This window comes from Panicum virgatum, chromosome 5K (genome assembly GCF_016808335.1).
Source record: "Panicum virgatum strain AP13 chromosome 5K, P.virgatum_v5, whole genome shotgun sequence".
NCBI classification, from domain to species: Eukaryota; Viridiplantae; Streptophyta; class Magnoliopsida; order Poales; family Poaceae; genus Panicum; species Panicum virgatum.
The window spans coordinates 24,571,764-24,588,222 of record NC_053140.1 but is presented as its reverse complement, the minus strand read 5'-3'; the positions used below and the strand labels follow the sequence as shown (position 1 = coordinate 24,588,222).

The window sequence follows — 16,459 nt, the reverse complement described above, 5'->3', positions numbered from 1 at the left end:
CCTCAATTATAAAATCGGATACAGTAGCTCCCTTGTCTCTTTAAAACCGGACACATGACCTTCATGGTGGTTTCCCTAAGTGGTTTTTGAAATTTTCTTTTATTTTATTACGGTTGAATACTTAAAAAATCATAGTAAATCACAAAAAATCATAAAAAAAGAAAATCTAATTTTGTGGGATTCTACATGAGTATATCTATGCTTGAACATATTATATGATATACTTTAGCATAATTTTTTGTTGTAGTTTTAAATATATACTTCTTGGTAATTAATTCATAACTACAGTTTCCATGGTCAATTTTGTGGTGCGCTAATCATTACATGCATGCTGGAGATGTAGTAAAAATTCCATGCTCATTGGATCAATGTATACCTGAGTTATAGTTACTGGTTTCTCTCTGTGGGTTTTTCTATTTTTTTTATATTTATTTCAGTTGAATCTTTAAAAAATCGTAGTAAATAAAAAATAGTCATAAAATGGAAAATCATTTTTTCTGACTCCACACGGTAGTGAACATATGATATGATATGATATACTTTAGTATAAAGTTTTTGTTGTAGCTTTAGATGTATACTTTTTAGTAATTAATTCATAGATACAATTTTCATACTCATTATGGTGAAATTTTTATGGTAGGCTAATCGTTATAATATTGAGATGTAGTAAAAATTGCATGCCCATTAGATCATGTATGCCTAAGTTATAGATTTATCTGAGTTTATCTAGACAAATCCATAACTCATCGTGATCTAATGAGCATAAAATTTTTTACTACATCTCAACAGTATAATAATTAGCCCACTATAAAAATTTCACCATAATTGGTCCATAAAAACTGTAGCTATGAATTAATTTAATAAAAGTATATATCTAAAGCTACAACAAAAACTTTGTAGTAAAATATACCATATCATTTTTTCACTACATAGATGTACTCATGTGAAGTCATACAAAACTGGATTTTCTATTTTATGATTTTTTATTTGCTAAAATTTTTCAAAGATTCAACCGAAGTAAACATAAAAGAAAAACAGCCAAGGAGGTCATGTATTCGGTTTTATAGAGATGACAGAGAAATTATGCCCGGTTTTATAGTTGAGGGAGGAAAAATAGACTTTTACGATAGTTGGGGGATATAAATAAAACTTTTTCCTAACCACAATTAAGAAACATAATTGGATTATTCTTTCCTTAAGTTCACGCGTGGCCCAGCCCATTTTCTTATTTTTCATGTTTCTTATCCATAGCATCTACTGCATGCTTCCTCCTGGTCTTGTTTATCCTAGCATTAAAATCAAGTTCTCCCTGCTCCATGACTCTCCTCTCTCTTGTGGAGGTTTGGAATTGATTTCGCTCTCCTTTTTCTGTGGACGTTCTTCAGAATTTTTCTCCGCTAAAAGGAGTACTCCTAGTCCCTAACATTTGCAGGGGAATATATCAGGTGCAAACCAACCTCTCCGTGCAAACTGTACAAACATCAATCTGGACTACCGGATCAACATCCAAGGAGCATGGGGGATTGGATAATTTTCAATTAACCGTCCGCTCTTAGATTGGGTAATCACACTTTTACAAATCCCCCCTCCCACCCCCTGCGCCCCTCCCCTTGATCCGATGGTCCAGATTGAAGTTTGCATGGTTTGCACCCGATATATTCCTATTTGCAGTTCTTCTAACATTTTTCTTTGCTCGTAACAGTTCACGTTCATGTTTGGAACAATCAATTTTCATACATAGAGCATTTTTGTTACTAGCGAAACTTTTTCTTGTTTTATTCACAACATTTTTTCTACTACCAGAATATTTTTTTTATTATTGGAACATTTTTCCACACATCAAGAATCATATTTACTACTTCTAGGCGATGCAAATAGTGGTAGTGGTGCAAACACTATTGTAGTAGCAACTTATGTGTATATCGACTTCTTGCGGTAACAACTTATGTGCGTAACAATTTTTATCTTGTGTCAACTTATATGTATAAGTGTACGATAGACTTTGTTCGTAACTTATATCCTATATGTTTGGCAACTCATGTATGTAATAGATTCTGTTTTTTGGCAACTATTATTTAAATGTGTGACAACATTTATTTTTATGACAATGTGTATAAATTTATGTGTACATTTTTAACTTTGTCTTTTTTTACTACTTATGTACTCCCTCCATACTCATATTAATCATCGTTGTGGGCTCTAGGCCCGTTTTCACAAAAATTGTCGTCCCACGCCAAAGGAGTAGCAGATGGACGCGATTGCCCCCGGCTCGCTGCCTGTTCCGCTCGCCCTCTCGCCAACTGACTATGGTCTGCAACATAACAATATCCTACATGAATGTTAGAGATGATACAGATTAGCATGTCACCTGAGGCGGGGCTCTTGATGGCGATGCACCCCTCTTTTATGTGGGGATTTCCATCTGTTCCACTAGGACATAGGCAATTGAATCCTCCAGGTAAGTTTTTACAAATCCCATAACATGGGTAGCGATCGGGATGTGCACACTCGTTAATGTCTAGAAAGATAACACAAATATATGAATAAGCTACGTGCTGCAAAATAAGCCACACAAATCATCAATTTGATGGTGTGTTCTCGTACCTTTACATCCATTTGGGATAGAAGCGTTGCCGTCGTAGCCATCAAGGCAGTGGCACATAAAGGATCCTTTGTCACACTTGGCATAACACGAGTACTTGTCTGGAGTCTCTCACTCATTGATGTCTGAACAATAATGCAGTGCAAAGCAGAGAAACTAATTAAAGAGTACCATCATTGGAACATGGCGGGAGCAAAACAACTCGCCAGCTTGGTTGGTTTCAACCAATGTTTTAAATAGCGGGCTAATCCATTTAGCTATCTATGTTCAAAAACAGACTATAGCCGGCTATACCGGGCTATAGCAGCAACTAAGAGCTAAATTATACATGAAAAAACTTAGCTAAATCTCTCTCAAACAGCTATAGCCGGAGATAGCAGAAGCTATAGCCGAAGATTTAAAACCTTAGTTTCAACAATAGGCCTCTAGTTTTTCCTCTTGTGTTGGGAGCAATGGCGCTGCTCCACCTTTTCAGGCTCCTCCCTGATCAAGCTGTATTTTATTTAGCGCAACTAAACGCTTGTAAACTCTTTACCACTTATTAATATACGTCGGAAAACTTTCCAGGTGTTTCGAAAAAAAATGAGTACGATCATTGCATATTCAAGCTGAGCAAAACGCCGAATATTGTTGATTTATTGGGAACCAAAGGAAGAATAAGGGGGAAAAAAGGCTGAGTTGATTCATTACCATAGCATCCATCTGGGATGTAAGGATTGCCTTGGTAGCCCCCCTCGCAACTGCAGAGGTGCCCCGCATATGAGGCATGAGTAGTAGAGTTCTCACAAAAGCTGTGACTGCTGCGGCACGCTGCCGAGGACGCGTTGCTGTGGCACGTCGTGTCGTTGATCCTCCAGTTCAGCACCGCAGGGAGTCTCATCATAGGGTCAAACCAAAGTTCAGGCCATTCAAAGCTGAAGTCCGAATCCACTATGCAGGCCTTGGCGTAGTTAGAGCCTGTCGCTCCGCTCATCCGGACAGCCTTGAACTGGTAGGAGCTGCGCCCCCACATGATATTCGCTTGGCAGCAGACAGAGCCGACGCACTCTCTACTACCCTTCCACCAAAATTCCCAACCGCTCGAGCTTTCGCAGAAGGCAGAGCAGGTGCTCATCAGGGTTGCATTGGGATCTCCCACGAGGAGGACCTGGACGTTGCACCCTACTGCCATCAAATGGTTCCTATCCGCCGCCACTGTGTACGGCCCGCCCTCCCCGAGAGCGCCGCTCCACGTGCCATGTGCACCATCAGTAGCATTAGTGGGAAAGGCGCTAGGGAAGAAGGAGCCGGTGGAGCTGCCATTGATGCGCACCGTACCATTGGCATGGTTTTAAATAGCAGGCTAAGGAGTTTAGCGACTGGGCTAAAAAATCAGCTAATAGCGGGCTAAATGAAGCTATAGAGAGCTATAGCGGCTAAATTACACATGAGTTCAAATAGCGGTACCATACCTCAAATAGCTATAGCGGGATATAGCGGAAGCTATAACGGGAGATTTAAAACCTTGACCATTGGGCAGCGAGATATCGAGCACTTGCACGGTGCCGTCGCCGAGGAACAGCTCGGGCGGCTCCGCGCCACCGCTTCTGCACGTGAGGTTGAAGCCGGCTGCCTAGAAGCAGCCCGACTCGATGCCGAACGGGTACTGGATTTCGATGTCGCCGCACTTCCTCGTGCAGTTCCTCCCGAGCTCGGTGGCTGCCGCAGCTGGTGCCAGTGCCACGCCGGCGCCGCCGAAACGGCAGGAGCAACAGCAGCGTGGCCACTGAAGCAGCGAACGCTACCTTCGCCATGTGTGCGCGTGTGTGCCACGATGAGGCACTGTGCTTTTTTTTTTCTTCTTCTTCTTTTTCGCTACAGCTAGATATCTCTCATGGCTATTATATTCGCTACAGCTAGATATCTCTCATGGCTGCCAGTCGGTCTCCGTGACCCCAAAAATCTCGCTCCGGCCGCTCACTCGGTTGCTTCCTGTGCCAACCTGCGACGACTGCGACTGCGACTGGTTGGCTTTTATGTGTAGCGTATATGCCATGCCCATGAATTCGCCAGTTCGCGTGGGAATCCGGATAGGCAAGCGGCTTCCTCTACGAACCTTCAGACACGTAAAGCTCCTCTGTGCAGTCTCCCTCTTTCCAGCTGCAAGTCCCGGTCTCCGGACGCCCCCGGTACGACTGGTTTGTTTTCACTCACACCTCAATTATACACAGTCTCCGCCTGTGTTTACTTGTCCCTCCAATTTTTACCGTAGCAAATTTGACCATTTTTTTCTACAAAATATTTATAGTCATTTAATGTTGGGAACGTATCTGATGCAAACCAACCTCCCCGTGCAACCGTGCAAACTTCTAATCTGGGCCACAAGATATTGATCCAAAGGACACGGGGGAGTGGGTAATTACACTTAACTGCCCGCTCTGTCAGACCTGGGGCAGCGGGACTACTTACAGGCGTGGAATATTTTAGAGTAAGGGATAGTGCATAGATATACCTTACCTCTTTTGTAACTACTCGGATAACAGTAGAACTAGTTGATGTACAAGAAAACTACCCGACTATGTTGGAGTAGGACTCTAGTAGTACTCAGCTAGGACTTTCCATGTAACCCTGTCCCCCCAGAATATATAAGGGCGGGCAGGGACCCCTCCAAAAGAACAGATACACATCTAACAACACCTAAGGCAATACAAACAACCACACACTAACAACTACACATTGAGTCGAGATGTGAGTTTGAACCTCATTTCTCCCAGGTATTGTAACGCATTGGATAACCTTCTTCTTAACAAATAAGTTTTCAAGTGTCATCTCTACTTCCCTCATCGTAGGCCGATCTTCTCCTCTTAATTTAGTACATGTTGCTGCAAGTGTAGCTAGTTCTTGGACATCTCCATCTTCCTCCTCCATGACTTGAGGATCTATTATACCAGCCAAATTACTTGCTGTGAGCAGCTTCTCAAAATGTGAAATAAGACTGTCACCATCAACAGATCTGTAGACGAATGGTTTCTTTCTAGTAAGCAATTCTATAAGAACACCAAAACTGAAGACATCACTCTTTTCTGTTAGCCGACCTGTATAATATTACATGGGGTCTAAGTAACCTAATGTTCCTTGAACGGCTGTAGTTAGTTCTGTTTGATCAATTGGTATGTACCTCAAGGCTCCAAAGTCCGATACTTTTGCTATTAAACTATCATCAAGAAGTATGTTAGAGGACTTGATATCTCTACGAAATATTGGAATAGAAGCAGCTGAATGTAAATACGATAGAGCTCTAGCCACTTCAAGTGCAATCCTTATTCTATGAACCCATGATAGTGATTTTGGTCCTTCGACGTGAAGATGTTGATAAAGGGTTCCATTTGAGATGAACTCATAAACTAGGAATGGAACTTCTGTCTCAAAGCAACATCCTATGAGTTTAACAACATTTCTATGGTTTACTTGGGAAAGTATGGCAACTTCATTTATGAATTCATCAATTTCCCTTTGCACCATGATCTTTGATTTCTTGATTGCCACAACATGTAAGTCAAGAATTCCTTTGAATACGACACCATGCCCTCCTCCACCAATCACACGAGCTCTGTCAAAGTTGTTTGTAGCCTTCTCTAGCTCCCTTAGGGTAACGATCATTCTTTCCCCGATATCTGCATTCTGTGATATCAACTGCTGCAATAGTAACCCATGATTTTGGTTGAAATACTTCTGTCTCATCTTTTTCATCTTTCGTAGCTTGATTTTACGTGTTATGATGGGAGCACCTAGTGCTACAACCAAAATACTTGTTCCAATCCCAACACCGAGCCTGACACTACAAGAAACCATTTAATCTGTGACGATTTTTGACGAAATTTTCGTAACGTTTTCAGATATCGTCACGGATCTGCAACTATGGATATAAGGCCCATAACACAGTGACAGTTTATTGATTTCGTCATGAACGAGCCCAAAACCTGTGACGTTTTAGCAAATCCGTCGCAATTAATAAATTTAGAATTATTGTCATAGCACAAGGTGAGAAAACAAAATTACAAAAAGAAAAAGAAAAAAGGCATCACAAGGTGACAAAACAAAAATACAAAAAGAAAAAAAAGGCCTCGCACTTAGTATTCTCTAATATTATGGTAAACATAAGGTTGTGTTCAAATTCGAGGTGTGTACAAGTTCAAAAATATTATGAGGTATTCAAATTTCGAATTCTACTTGAGTTATATGAAACTATGCAAGAGATGTATCATTTTGTGAATAATGTATAGTGTCACTTTATTAAAATCATATGAAATTTTTATTATAAGCTTATGGACCTAAAATGTAATAGCATATCAATTTTTATGATAAGCTTATGGATCTATATTATGTTGTTATGTAAATTTTTAGAATTTCCTGACCAAATTTAGATATTATTGTAATTATTATGATAAGCTTCTTACATTTTCAATAAGTCCAATCTGATTTGAGAAGCTCACAGTGGGCTGGGCTTGCAAGACTCGGTTAAACTAGTGGATGGCCCACAACTCATAGAGAAGCTAGTAGCACCGCAGCAGTCTAGTTCCGTGTGAAAACTGTGAGGTCAAAGGCCAAAAATTTTGGCGGCCAGAACTCCCGCTCATGAAATCCATATTCATTCCGCACAGAGCACCCTTTCCTGTCTGCCTTGCCCTTATCCTTTTCGCTTCGCTCCCCATCCACCATCTGGCCGCGTGCTCCTCCTGTCCCCTTCCTCCACTCCCTTCTTCCCCCGCTTTCCCTGCCCGTTGGCACCAAGGTCGTTTAGGTCGCGCCCGCCGGCCACCGCATTCGTCGGCTTCCAGTGGCCAGTCGCCAGATCCACCGCCCCCTGTCCCGGATCCGTTGTCTCCGGGCCCGGGGTGGCCTTCTCCCTGTCCTCGGTGCCGCCTTGTGTGCTGTGGCCGCCGATTCGTGCCGTGGTGAGGGGTCCGGCCTGATTCTCTTGGGCTCCCGTCGACGATGGTGCCAACCGTGCCTCCTGCTGCTTGCACCCGTCCCCGCCACCCGACCAACAGCAGCGCCACGGGCCGGGCGGCACGGCACCCCTGCGCGGCGCACGCGAGCGCGATGGGTGGCGCGGCACCACCCGCGCGGCGGCTAGCGGGGCACGCACGCTCCCCCGTGTGGCGCATCACTCTGCTTGAGGCCGGCTCCGTCCTCCTGCTCGCGCCTTGCCGCAGGTATGACTGAATGCTAAGCAGATCTCGTGTTTCCCCCCTTTTTCCGATCTGATGCGCTGAAGGGCTAAAAGATTTCTCGATCTGTAGGGGTTCCTCTGTGTGCTGGTTCATTTGAAGGTAAAAAGGCAAGTATTTGTCCTAGGGTTTCGATTCAGTCATGATCTTGTTTGATGCTGCTGTTCTTTTTGAACATGGCATGATAGATTTAATAGCACTTCTATTTTGTCGAAATAAAAATGCTACTAGTGATTAGTATACAAGTAACTCTGCTTGTATTTTGTGCATGCGACTGCCCTAGCATGATTATGTCATTTTTCAGATTGACAGATTTGGCCATTTGAAGCTATGGCACATTGGAGGATCAGTCCTGGTTGGGTTTCCCTTCGTTCTGGGGACTGTCCGTTACAGCTTCTTTGCAGCGGTGTTCAACATTGGATAGGCAGCCACACAAGTATCCCACATGTAAAAATTCTTCTGCAATTGGACTGAACTTTTTGCCTGCCATTTGGGTTATGAACTTCAGACTGATGCATTCCTTCTTTCAGGTCAATGGTGAACTGCATGACACTGTTAGTTTGGGTCACTTTGTTATATGAAAATGAATCAATAGATGGGCATTAAGTGCATAGAGGTTTTAGTTTTGTATAGAATAAACAGAACCATTGTCCTATATGTCAGCACCTAGTTGACATGCAGAAACAGTTGGCTGAGCATTTTGATTCTTCAGTTTTCTGATTTTTGTGCAGTTATGTCCTAATTAAATGCTTAAATGTATAAAATGTTGTTAACTAGTGCTGATCTGCTAGCTCCAACTTGGCATCCATCTCATTTGTCGTGTGCTGCTGGGTTGATTGATGGATCAACTTGGCCTCTTCATTTTTTATTCAGCATTGTTCTAATTTTGAATCAAATTGTTACCTAACCCAGTATTGCATTGGCGTGGTGTAGCTCTCCATGCATCTGTGTCCATGCAGGTAATCTGTTAGATGAAATGGCCTTGGAGACAAAGTAGCTGCTGGTTGCTTTGCTTTACGGTCATGCAGGTGATCAGTCCTTTCTTATCTGCATATTTGTTTGCTTTATGGTTGAAACTTGAAGGGATCAGGAGTTATGACATTGCTAATCTATGCTATTGAAAAGATCTCATCGCATTGTCTATTTCTGTATTCCTAAGTTGAAAATTATGCTTCATAGTTCCTCTACTTCATTTGTCTATTTCTTATTTGATCTTATCCTTGCCAATGTAAAATTAGGATGCCACTTGTACAGTAGAATTTATAAAAGAACGATTCATATCAGCTTCTTAATATTTTTTTGTTAGGAAACGGAGCACTGGGGAGGATCAGTGAGGAGATGAACAAGAAGCAAGTTGAGCGTGAAAACCTATGTGATCTATTGTTGATGTTGCAGGTCCTGTTGGTGCTCTGGAACATTTGCTCCTTTGCTTCCGGAATCTAACTGCTACTTGTATCAGATGCTTGGATTTTTGTGCTGTAGGTCTTGTTGGTGTGTATTCTAGGCTATTGTATCTCTTTTTAGTGTAAACCTGAGATTGTATCTTTTATTTTGGGCTGCTAAAATTTGGTATATATTCTAAGCTGTAATGATCATTCTGGTGTATGGTATGAGAAATTGAATTGAATTGATGGGCTCAATTTTTAATTGGTCTGTGACGTTTAATTTCACTAACCACGTCACCAGCCACGTCATCATCACTATCCATATCACTAGTCATGCTGGCCGCCACGTGGCATACATCCGTGACGTTTAATTTCGTCATGAACGATGGGCTTGGGCTTGGGTGCACGGGCCTAAGATTGTTTTATGACGGTAAAAAAACGTCATAGATTGTGCTGATCTATGACGATTTTGAAAAAAACGTCATCCGATTTAATCTGTGACGCTCAATACATGACGCTGTTCGAAAACGTCACGAATAAAATTTTATGACGAATTTTCAACGATCTATGACGAAATTGTTCCGTCATGAAATAAATGATTTCTTGTAGATTGTTAAACCTGAAAGATAAAATGACAAGAGTTTGGAGCAAGCAAAATAAATTAAGAATAAGCTAATAATAGGCGCCCATAGTGGTTTGGCACCTGTGTAGGAATTCTTTTTGCACCCTCCTTTAGTGAAAGGATTTCCAGAGTTTCCATCGGGACATTGGCAAGTAAAAGATCCTAGGTGATTTTGGCTGGTTCCGTAGCAAGAAAATGCTTCAGGATTCTCACACTCGTTTACGTCTAAAAAAACATACACAATGAAGCATCCATGTCAACACAACATACCTGAGAAGAACAGGATACCAGTCGGTAATAACAGAAAATACAGATATAATACCATGCTTGTTGAGGATAAAATAGACGAGCAAGATGACATATCTAGATTGTGGATGACGTTGTGAGGCATATATGTAAGCATATGTTAGCAGTTATATATTACCATATACTAGCAAGAAAAGGCGTAAGCACAGAAAACTGATTTGTATTATTGTGATACCTTTGCATCCATCTGGGCGAGAAGCGTTGCCTGTATATCCAGCGGGGCACTGGCAAATAAAACTTCCTGGCGTATTGGAGCAGTTGCCATAACAGGGGTAGCTGCCTGCAGTGGCGGATTTACATGGGGGGCTAGGGGTGTTGGAGCCCCCCCTACTGCCTTGCAAACTGTGGATCCCCCCCACAGGCCCTCCTAAAAATTTTAGCACCATTGATGAAGGAAGGGAGGAGCTCAAAGTAGAAGAAGGTCACCAGCCCCCCTGTTCCTCATTCCTGGATTCGCCTCTGGCTGCCTGGAGAACGGCATTCATCGATGTCTAAAAAAGTACATGCATGACTTATATTAGTATGTAATACTGTATAACAGTAGGAGGTAATTTTGTATAGATTCTTCATTCTTGCAGCTGAGGGAATATATAAATCAAAGAAAGTGACTATATATATATATATATATATATATATATATATATATATATATATATATATATATATATATATATATATATATATATCACCTTGGCATCCATCGGGGACATAAGGATTGCCTTGGTAGCCGTTAGAGCACCGGCACACATACCCAGTGATACTGGTCGAGGGCTTCGTCTTGTTTAGGCAAGAGCTATGATCGCTGCGGCATTCAGGGGCGGACACGGATCCATTTGCAGGACATGTCGAATTACTTGGTAGTATCCAGCTTAGCGTTGCTTTAGGAGTCTCCTTGTTCATCAAATTGTAACTCTCGTCAAGTGTGGCGACGTCACCTAATTTATCTCCACTGAATGATTGATTGATCTTGCGAAACTGTATGCTGTAGAAAGAGTGGCCTTCGTTGATGTTTACCTCACAGCATCTATGGCCCTCGCATTTACCATCCCTATCAAGATCTCTGATGGCCAGATCATCTTGGACCTGGGCTTGGAGTGCCGGACATAGGCATATAGCGACACAGGCACCGATCAACTTGTCATCTGTCCCGCCCCGGAGCTCGACATGGATGTTGCAGCCTTCCACCCGCACCGTGTTCTGTGTCGTCTGCGACAGGAAGTACGGGAGGGGCAGGTCGGCCCCCCACGTCCTATTCGCGGTGGCTGCACCGCCACCGGCACTACCATGACGCCAACGACTGAACTCCAGTCTGCGGCTGTTGATTCGCACCGTGGCGTTGCCGGGGGAGATGTCAAGCACCTCGTGCCGCTCGGTGCCGGCGTCGCCCAGGAACAGCTTCGGCGGCTGGTACGAGTGGTTGCAGTTGAGGTTGAAGCCGGCGGAGTGGAAGCATCCCAGCTCGATGCCGAACGGGTACGGGATGCTGACGCTGCCGCAGCTCCTGGTGCAGCTACTCCCCGGCCCGCCGGCTGCCGCGCCGCCGCGCCGCGTGAGCAAAAACAGCGCGGCAACTAAAGCGCCGAACGCCACTGTCTTTGCCATGTGGGCGCGTGGTATGCGAGGATGACGTTGCGCTAGCTACGAGCTCTGATTTGCTTTCTTCCCCGTCTTTGGCGGGGAAGCAGTCCTCGGCACCGTATGTACTATTCATACAGTATACATGCACTACTTCTCGTCGACTGTGATGCTTCATTGACGTGGTGAGCTAGCATGATAATGCTCGCGTGATTTTGGTCTACTGTGACTTTTCTCTGGAAGATTACACGCTGCATCTGCGTGTGAATTTGACCAGTTGATAAAAATGAAAAATCTACTTTGTTCTGTGGTGTAGGATAACCATCTAGATAGGCCCCTGGTTTCCACGTAGTTTTGGTTACAGTGCTAAAATTAACAACGCGGAGTACTCTAATTTTCAAAAAAAAAAACAACGCGGAGTACTCTAAGTTCTCTTGTGCCAATGTGGGACCATGACTGGTTGGAAAGAATATATAGCAGCTTGGATGTGTAGTGTGGCGTATATGCCACCGTTTTGCCCAGTTTTCGTTGAAATCCGGATGGGCAAGGCGGTTTCCTCTACGAACGTTCTAACACGGAAAAATTCGCTCTCCTGTTCTCCTTTCAGACGACAGGTCAGAAAATTCCTCTACCAACTGAAGTCCCGGACGCCCTCGGCACCTCCGTTTTTATCTCATTCACACCTCGATTCCATACTCAGAACCTTGTGTCTTCAATGTAGTAATTCTGAAAGCGATCGGGTGCTCTAGCCTAAGAGGGGGAGAGGGTGAATTAGGCACTCTTAAAACTTTAACCTATGGCTTCAACTAGTTTGCACAAAGCTTAAACTAAATCAAGCTATCTAGATGTGCAACTACGGTTCACCTTAGTGTGAAACCCTCATCCAAAAGAGTTGTGCAACCTATATCCAATCCTAGCAAGATACTATACTAAGAAAGTAAGGGCACGCAAGTTGCAATATGAAATGCGGAAGCTTAAGGAAAGGGATGAGAGAAAGCGAACTCTCAACACGAGGATATATCCCGTGGTTCGGTTTGCCACAAAAGCGCCCCTACGTCCACGTTGTTGAAGCACTCACGAAGAGTATCGCTTCCCGGCAATCAAGTCTCTTCCGTGAACAAAATCACGGTCACCTTGATCCCGATCTTCACTAAGAGAGATTGCCCACGAAGGAGGGGTCTCCGTCCCCCGCACAATGTCGTCGACGCTGCTCCACACTAAGCCGGAGGGTCGTTGACTTGCCGGCGAGCCACCAAGGCTCCAAGGATGGCCGGCGCACCAAGATACAAGGATGATTCACACTAGAACCATAGCACAAGGATCTAAACCTTGCTTGATCACTCACTCAAGAGCTAACCTTGCACTAACACTCACAAAGCTTGTGCTAAGGACCAAGGATTTGAACTCTATGCTCTTGGATGGCTTGGAGATGTTCTTGGGTATGTGTGGGATGTCTAGCAACTCCAGCAATCTTCAAATGGCCGGGGGAACACATATATATATGCCACCAACTCGAACTAGCCGTTAGCCAGTTTCTGCGTAGGCATCGGAACTTCTGGTGCTTCTGCATCGGTTTTTCTGGTCACTCACAAGCTGAAACTAGCCGTTGGCTTCTCTGACATTCATTGCTCCGACGCCTTGCTCCGACGCACCACCAGTTCAACCGGTGCTGAAGTTTTGGCTCTTGTGCGCTTGACATCGTCTCTGGAACATAGTACATTGAATGCACCGATGCCTCTCTTGACACCGTCAGTTCATCCGGTGCTTCACTTCTTTCTTCACTTGATCTCCAGAGGCGCACAGATTTGTGCCAAAGCCAGGGCGTCGGATCTTCCGACAACCATCGGATTCACCGATGCTTAGGCATCGGTTCTTCCGGTGCTACTGATTTCAGTAGAACTCGTCCAATTCAGCGTTTCTTTGAGTTCTTTCTTCGTGTTTTGCTTTATATGGCCTTTTGACTTCATCCCTAGGATCTAGAAATGTTCATTTAACAAAACCATTAGTCCCATACGATCACCAAAATCACTCGAAATATCATAAATGGTGACATGTTCGTTACAATCTCTCCCTTTTTGGTGATTGATGACAACACAATCAAAGCAAGCATAAAATTTACAAGAATTGACAAATTTAACCACTTACACTTGCTTGGATGCTTACCATCATCCAATGACGGCTTGGCCTCCCCTTAAAACCATGATCCCCTTTGTTCCTCCTTCTATTTACTACTCTTCTCATATATGTTGATTTGATCCAGTCGGCATTTTACCCCTTTGGAATATACTTTTCCTTCTTGGGAACATCTCTCCCCCTTTGTTGGAAACATGTCTTACTTTGATCCACATTTCTCCCCCTTTGAAATCAAATCACCTAAAAGGCCTTGCACCTAAAAGGTCTTGCAAAACAATATAGCTCAAGAGAAGATTAGTGGCCTAGGGAGTTAGTTCCATGACTTATGATCGAAATGTATGATATCAATGAAGATACCAAATGAAAATTTACTACGATGGATCACAAAATCACGAAACTAGCATGACATGAGCTAAGCTTTTCACAAGCGTGTACACAATATGATAATGTGAAAATCAAGTGTATAACTAAATGATTCAACAAGAAAGTTTAGATCATATCATACGCGGAGGTAGCTCTAAAAAGATAAGAAATTGATAATTATACCAATTGAATGAGTTTAGAACCTTGCATACCTCCGGGGGACATTTTGTTTACCTTGCATATACCAATTGAAAGTGACTTGCAACCAATTAAAATCTTTAAACAAAGAGCACTTGGTACACCAAGGTTAAGCAAATGTATGAGCACATAGCCTATGAACTTAGATATGAGCATTTTAGTTCAATAGAGCATGGCTCAATATGCATTAAAGCACAATTAATCTAATCACTCTTGTAGAGTTGTTTGTTAACATTGAATGTGAATAACATTCTCTTAGAGTGTTAATTCCACGTGAGACTACAAAAGATAAACTTGCAAACATGTTAGTCTCAAAATCACAAACCATAGAGTGAACCCCCCCTAAATGTGTGTATTTAGTGTTTGAATTACCAAGCAAATGTATGCACATTGATTTTGACACAATTGGGAAGTTTACCCTATAGCTTGTGTTCATGGTACACATATGAAATATATACCTCATGAGATCCATGTACCATGAGGGGTGATTTTGTGTAGCTTTCTACATACTTATCAAACCATGTAGGTTGCTCATGGGTTAGAGTCATGGCACAAGCAACCCACCATATATAACACTAGGTGATGCAATGCAAACAACCTAGCAAGAGCAATGGAGCTACATGATGTTTGAATTGAAATTTAGCTACCATTACCTTATGGGGGACTTGGGCAACAAATGTCCAAGTTGTGAGCTTAGCTACTTTGGCTTGAACTTTCACTTTAACTTGTGAGATAAGCCTCCAAATCCCCCGAAGCCATTCTTGGGCTTCAAGTTTCCTTTGGAACCCACACCATTTGAGGCCCCTTCATATTGGTGATGATGTCTTTGGGCACCCAAATGGAGTGGTTCCAATTCCTTTCCTTCTTCCCAACCTTGTGAGCAACCACCTTGCCATTGGTCTTCTTTTTTATTACATAGGAGGTGCTATTGCTTTTGTTCCTCCGGTTGGGCTTGCTGTAGATCAGAGAACTTTTGATTGTGAGCTTCTTCTTGTTCTTCTCATCCGGAAGCTTCTTTTTTGGTTGAGGACATTTGTTGGACTTGTGGCCTTCTTTGTGGCACTTTGAGCAAGTCACGGTGGACCTCTTTTTAAACTTCTTCACCATGTCTTCACGGTTATCTTGAGAAGGTTGGACATTACTCTCTATGCCTTTGCCCTTCAATCTATACAAGTCCTTCGTGAGCCTTTCTACTTCTTTCTTGAACTCATCATTCTCCTTGGCAATGAGGTCATCACATGATTCTACAATAACATTCTCATTGCATTTCTCATTGCATGGATTAGAACAAGATTCATCAATTAAATCAATGCAAGAAGTTGAAGCATCTACCCTAGAGAATGGAATTGCATAAGGGATAGTTTGCTTCATTTCCAAAGTGTAATTAGTATCATTAATGCTCTCAAATTTTAATTTGAGTTCTTCATGCTCCTTGCTAACCAATTTGAATTTGCACATTAAATCTTCAAAATTTGTAGTAAGAGAAGCATTTAGATCATTGAGAGCATTAAGGTTTTTAATTTCTTTTGATTGCTTCTTAATGACTTTTTGGTGCTCATGAATAAGGTCAAGAAGTTCATCAATTGAAGGAGAGTCGGAGTCATCATCACTTATATCGCTATCCATACCTTTGGCTAGAAAGCAAGTGTTGGATGATGATCTCATGCGGGTGGTGAATTTTTTGTTTGATTCATCACTAGAACTTGCACTTGATTCTTCACCACCGCTAACTCATTTACCAAATATGGCAAATGATTCATGCTTGGGCTTTTTCTCCTTCTTTTGCTTGTTTTTCTTGAACTTCTTCTCAACCTTCATAAGTTGATGGTGAGGCCCATCTTTGAGGAAGACCATATACCCCATTGAGTTGATTTCCTTCAAGCATTTGTTTATCTTCTTTACTTGCTTGTAGAGGTAGGGGTGCATTGGCTCTTGATCATCACTTGAGGAGCTTCTTGCTTCCTCTTCTTCCTCATCACTTGAGGTATCTTTGATGGCCATCTTCTTCAACTTCTTGAGTTGCTTGCATACAAGTGCACTATGTGTTGGTGAAGAAGATGATGCC

At 42.7% G+C, this 16,459-nt stretch overlaps 1 pseudogene; it reads right to left on the bottom strand.

Annotated features, from left to right (window-relative positions):
* Window positions 1-4,993: 4,993 nt before the first annotated feature.
* LOC120709811 lies at window positions 4,994-11,727 on the bottom strand (annotated as a pseudogene).
* Window positions 11,728-16,459: the final 4,732 nt, after the last annotated feature.